At 47.8% G+C, this 6000-nt stretch overlaps 1 protein-coding gene across 12 annotated transcripts in view; it reads right to left on the bottom strand.

Moving 5' to 3' along the window:
• The window catches only part of PGBD2 (piggyBac transposable element derived 2), a 111637-nt gene extending 105995 nt beyond the window's left edge, over positions 1-5642 (bottom strand). For 7 of the 12 annotated variants that reach the window (XR_008665646.1, XR_008665647.1, XR_008665639.1 and 4 more), the window contains exon 1: positions 5523-5567. The gene's annotated coding sequence lies outside the window, so the exon portion shown is untranslated. Of the gene's footprint in view, positions 1-1636; positions 1716-5522 lie in introns of those variants that run through there. The other 5 variants (XM_055334809.1, XM_055334807.1, XR_008665643.1 and 2 more) reach the window with 4 other exon arrangements.
• Between the last annotated feature and the right edge of the window lie 358 nt (positions 5643-6000).

Genomic DNA, 6000 nt, shown 5'->3' on the forward strand with positions numbered 1-6000 from the left:
ATTTTAACTCTACATCTGAAAATAATGATGTACTTGGTATATGTTGGCTAATTAAATTTAAATCGAAAAAAATTTTAAAAACCAAATATTTATAGCAAATAATGAAAAAAATCCACTTCAACAAGATTTAATACTCTTTCATGCAAAGAACTCTTACTAAACTAGGAGTAAAAGTAAACCAACTAAACATAATAAAGACCAAATATTTTTAAAAATCCCAATTGATGTACAAAATAGCAAAAGACTCAAACTTTCCCTCTAAAAACAGGATCAAGATAAAGTTGTTTACTTTGGCCTTTCTATCAAATATAGTACTAGAAATCTTAGCCAGAGCAATTAGGCAAGAAAAAGAAACAAAAGACATCCAAGTTGGAAAGGAAGAAGAATAATTATATTTGCAGAAAACATGATCTTATATGTAGAAATTGTAAGGATTAAAAAAAAATTAGAAGCAGTAAACAAATTGAACAAGGTTGCAGAAATGAAAACCAACACACCAAAAATCAGTTGCATCTCTATATGTTAACAATGAACAATTTGAGGTGGACATTAAGAACACAACATTTACCACAACACTGAAAAAAGTAAGATATTCAGGAATAAGACTAATGAAAGAAGTGAAAGAATCATATGCTGAAAATGAGAAAACATATGTCAGAGTAACGTTTTAAAAAACACACAAAAATAGATATCTTCGTTCATAAGTTGATAGACTTAATATTGCTAAAATGTCAATGCTGCCCAAAGTACTTCAAAGGTTCAAGGCAATCTCTATCAAAATCCCGATACCATTTTTTCCCCCAGAAATCGAAAAATCCATCCTAAAATTATTTGGAATCAAGGGAAGCCAAATAGCCCAGATAACTTTGGAAAAAAGGAACAAAGTTGGAAAATTCACATGTCCTCATTTCAATATATTGCCCGGCTAAAGAAGTCAAAATAGCATGGCCCTGGTATAAAGACAGATATACAGACCAGTGAAGTGTAACAGAACCAGAAATAAACCCTCATGTATATGGTCAGGTAATCTTCAAAAAGGACGTAAAAACTACTCAATAGGGAAAGGATAGTCTCTTTAACAAATGGTGTTGAAAAAAACTGAATATCGGGGATCCCTGGTGGCTCAGTGGTTTAGTGCCTGCCTTTGGCCCAGGGTGCAGTCCTGGAGTCCCGGGATCAAGTCCCACGTCAGGCTCCCAGCATGGAGCCTGCTTCTCCCTCCTCCTGTGTCTCTGCCTCTCTCTCTCTCTCTCTCTCTCTCTATCATAAATAAATGAATAAATAAATGTTAAAAAAAAAAAGAAAAAATGGAGTATCTACATGCAAAACAATAAAGTGGGCTCTTGTCTGACATCATCTACAAAGACTTAACTCAAAATGTATCAAAGAAATAAACGTAAAAGTTAAAATTATAGGGATCCCTGGGTGGCGCAGCGGTTTAGCGCCTGCCTTTGGCCCAGGGCGCGATCCTGGAGACCCGGGATCGAATCCCACGTCGGGCTCCCGGTGCATAGAGCCTGCTTCTCCCCTCTGCCTGTGTCTCTGCCTCTCTCTCTCTTACTGTGTGCCTATCATAAATAAATAAAAAAAAAAAAAGAAAAAAAAGAAAAAAAAAGAAAATGTGGTATATACTTACAATGGAATACTATTCAGCCTTACAAAGGAAGGAAATCTTGTCACATGTTGCAGCATGGATGAAACTTAAGGACATTCAGCTAAATGAAAGAAAACAGTCATGAAAAGACAAATACTGTATGGATCTATTTAGATGTGCTATGGACAGTACTTAAATTCATAAAAACAGAAAGTAGAATGGTGGTTAGCAGTGGAGGGAGGAGGGGCAAATGGGAAGATGATGTTTAATGGCCAAAGGTTTCAATGTTGGAAGATAAAAATGTCCTGAAGATTGGCTGCACAGCAATATGAGCATGCTTAACACTACTGAAGAGTGGTTAACGTAGTAAATTTTATTTTTTGCTAACTTTTAGAATTAAAAATAAACAGAAGCATTATCAGAGAAAAAGATTACTGCACAGGGAAAGAATGTTTCACTCACTAGGTTATAATCATTTTAAACCTCATGCATTTAGTAACCACTTCACAATAGAAATGAACTCTCGAAACTGAAAAATCCATCACAATAACGGCAGATCTCAACACATCTCTTTCAGTGGTTAATGATCTACAGACAAAATTACTGAGACTTGAACAGCAGAAGTGACCTGTGATCCATCCTGAACAACCAGGCGTGATGTCAGCGAGACGGCACAAGGAAAACCGCCCCACTTCTGTCTCCCTATACAATGATGAGCCAGCCAACTACAGAAAAAGTGCTCTGGCAGGAGCTTTGGGATCCAGGTAGGAGGCTTCAAAACCTGGGTGAACCCCAAGACTAAGGAGCGCTTCTCTGCAAAGACAGATGAGCACGCTGGTGGCAAGCTCCCTGAAGGTTTGGCCAAGCAGGAACCCAAGGGGGAGGGTAGAGGAAGAGGCTGGACCAGCCATTTCAGGGCCCTGAGGGCGCCATTAAGAAGACGAACCTTATTGTACAGCACAGGGAAATTTTATTTATTTACTTTTGCATCTTCTTTAAATATTGAGTTTTTATTTTAACCCTAGATAGTTAACATACAGTATTATATTAGTAGGCATACAATCTAGTGATTCAATACTAGATACCAGTATCTCCTGGTGCTCATCACAAGTGCTCTCCTTAATTCCTGCCACCTATTTCACCGACTTTCTCTCTCTCTCTCTCTTTTTTAAAGATGTTTATTTATTTATGAGAGACAGAGAGAGAGAAGCAGAGACACAGGCAGAGGGAGAAGCACGCTCCAGGCAGAGAGCCCGACACGGGACTCCATCCCGGGACTCCAGAATCAGGCCCAGGGCCAAAAGCAGGCACTAAACTGCTGAGCCACCCAGTGATCCCTGACCATCAGTTTGTAATGGTCTGTATCTTAATTTGTCTTTCTCTCTCTCTCTCTTTATAGTAAAGACAAATTTTAATCTTTTTTTTTTTTATGATAGTCACACACAGAGAGAGAGAGAGAGAGAGAGAGGCAGAGACACAGGCAGAGGGAGAAGCAGGCTCCATGCACCGGGAGCCCGACGTGGGATTCGATCCCGGGTCTCCAGGATCGCGCCCTGGGCCAAAGGCAGGCGCTAAACCGCTGCGCCACCCAGGGATCCCTAAAGACAAATTTTAAAACAATACAAGCAGAGTATGACACAATCACTTGTACATGTTAATTAGCTTAGTCTGGGACCCCCCCAGGTGACTCAGCGGTTGAGCGGTTGAGCGTCTGCCTTCAGCCCAGGGCCTGATTCTGGGATCCGGGATCGAGTCCCCCATCAGGCTTCCTGCACGGAGCCTGCTTCTCCCTCTGCCTATGTCTCTGTCTCTCTCACTCTCTGTCACTCTCATGAATAAATAAATAAAAATCTTTAACTAAAAACAAACAAACAAAATAAAATAATTAGCTCAGTCTGACTCTGGTGTGGACAACTGAGTGAGGGCATAGAGCAAGCACAGGGGGACAAAAGGCAGGATGGTGGTTCCCAGGGAGAAAAGTGGGCCAGCCCAGGGAGGATTCAAAAAGGAAACCAAGTCTGGATTGACTGGGGGTCAGGGGTAGAGCTGGTCGGGGAGGTCTACCCTAGGATGGGCTGAGTGGCGAGGGTACGGTGGTCGCATTCACAGATCTGGGGGCACAAGAGGAGACCAGATGTGAGTTCAGGCTGAGATATGCTTATACTGAGACAGAAATGCTTTGAGATAACCCTTCAAGGTATCATGCAGGCCACAGGCTCTGTAAGTCAGGAACAGAGAAGTGGCCTGGGCTGCAATCACAGATGAGGGAGTTCTCTGAGGACATAGGGTAGGCTCAAACCCACAAGAATCCTTGGAGCCACAAGAGATCACCCAGGGGAAATGCTCCCACTGAAAGAGAAGATGGCCAAGGCCGGCATCTTCAGAGATACCAGGACAGAAGCAGGTAGGCCTGAGAAGCAGGAGGAGAATCCGCACAGGCTGAAAGGCCCTGACTAGATGGGTCAAGGCAGACGGTGACAAGTGCCAAAGCTGCCCACAGGCCCTGCTGGACGTTCTCTATGGGGCCGGCAGGGAAGAAGAAAAGACCCTCTCATCTGAGACCTGCTGCTTCCAAGGCCACTCTGAAGGGTGGTGGGGGGTAAGAGGACCTTCACTGTTTAAAATGTAAGAGGTTGGGGGATCCCTGGGTGGCTCAGCGGTTTAGTGCCTGCCTTTGCAAAGGGCACGATCCTGGAGTCCCAAGAGAGAGTCCCGCGTCAGGCTCCGGTGTAGAGCCTGCTTATTCCTCTGCCTGTGGCTCTGCCTCTCTCTCTCTCTCTCTCTCTCTCTCTCTATGTCTATCATAAATAAATAAATAGATAGATAAATAGATAAATAAATAAATCTTAAAAAAAATAAAATGTAAAAGGTTGGGACGCATGGGTGGCTCAGCAGTTTAGCGCGGCCTTCAGCCCAGGTCATGATCTTGGAGACCGGGATCGAGTTCCCCCATCGTGCTCCCTGTGTGGGGCCTGCTTCTCAACCTCTGCCTCTCTCTCTCATTAATAAATTTAAAAAATCTTTTAAAAATAAATGAATAAATAAATAAATAATAATAAATAAATAAATAAATCAAACGTAAAAGGTTCCAATGAGACAAGACAAGTAAATGCAACTAAATCCTAACTTGGATCCTATACCACGGAAAGGAAGTGGGTGAGACCAGCAGGCCAGTCTGAATGAACCGTGTAGATGTTAGGGCTCTGGTTTTCCTGTTCTGTTCCATTAGATGTTAATTACACCTGGGGAGTCTAAGTGCACAGAACGTGACAATACTTTGTACCAGTTTCTGAACTTTTGTCATCCTTACGTTATTTCAAAAATATTTCTTTTAAATAAGACGTTTGATAAATGTAAATGCATCAAGGTCGAGCCATTTGTACAATGGCTGGGGGGGAGGAGCCTTGGTGAGACCCCGCCCCGCATCACAACATCAAAGTGATAGAAGGCAGAGAAAAACAGATAGTCCACAATCACAGAAGCAGCCAGAGGCCCCAGAGGTGCACTGCACCCTGCCCGCCCCGGACCCACCGCTCCCTGAGCCCGCGTGGACGGGACCCGCACCCGCCCCGAGCCCGCGTTAATGGGGCCCGCACCCTCCGTGAGCCCGTGCGGACGGGGCCGCACCCGCCCTGAGCCCACGTGGACGCGACCTGCCCTGCAGCCGGCCTCACCGCAGCCCCCGCTCCGGGTACAGGTCCGACCACTCCTCCCCTGGCATCCCGCAGCCCAGCACCGTGGCGGCCCAAAGGTCTCCGCCCGCCTCCCCGCGGCCCCAGAAGCCCACCGTCCCCGTCCCAGTCCCTCCCGCGCAGCCTCCGCGCCACAGCGAGGCCCAACGCCTGGAGCACCGTTGAGAAAACGCAACGCCAGGCCCGGCCTCTCGCACAGCCAAACCGGCCTGTCCCCGCTCGGGGCCCACACGTACCTGCGCGCCGGGCCGAGGTCTGCGGGGCCGGCTGCGAGGAGCCCGAGCGCCCGGAAGCCCGGGCCTGAAGCGTCGCGGCCACGCAACGTCCGGCACCAATGGGCTCCCCGCGCCTGGGCTCCTTCTGCGGCCCCGCCCGCCCCGGCCCGCCCGGCCCCAGCGACCACCGAGAGGCCCGGCCTCCGCGGAGCCTAGAGGGACCCGAGAGGGCCTCCGCCCGCAGTGGGCACGCCGGGGGCCGCGGCACTGCACCGCGGCTCAGCCCCGAGGAGCGCGGACGCCCGCGGCTCCTGCTCCCCGAGGCGCGAAGCCTCTCCGCGCCCCAGGGCGGGAGCTCGGGCAAGAGGCGGCCTTCGCCTTCCCAGCACAGGGACAGTCGTCGCAGGCCCCCGGGCACCTGGGAAAGAGGCGAGAACCGCGGCGCGGGGAGCTGCGCCCACAGCTGCGGACCCAGCACCCGGGCAGGCCCCGCGGCCCC

This window comes from Nyctereutes procyonoides, unplaced genomic scaffold, assembly GCF_905146905.1.
Source record: "Nyctereutes procyonoides isolate TBG_1078 unplaced genomic scaffold, NYPRO_anot_genome, whole genome shotgun sequence".
Classification (NCBI taxonomy): domain Eukaryota; kingdom Metazoa; phylum Chordata; class Mammalia; order Carnivora; family Canidae; genus Nyctereutes; species Nyctereutes procyonoides.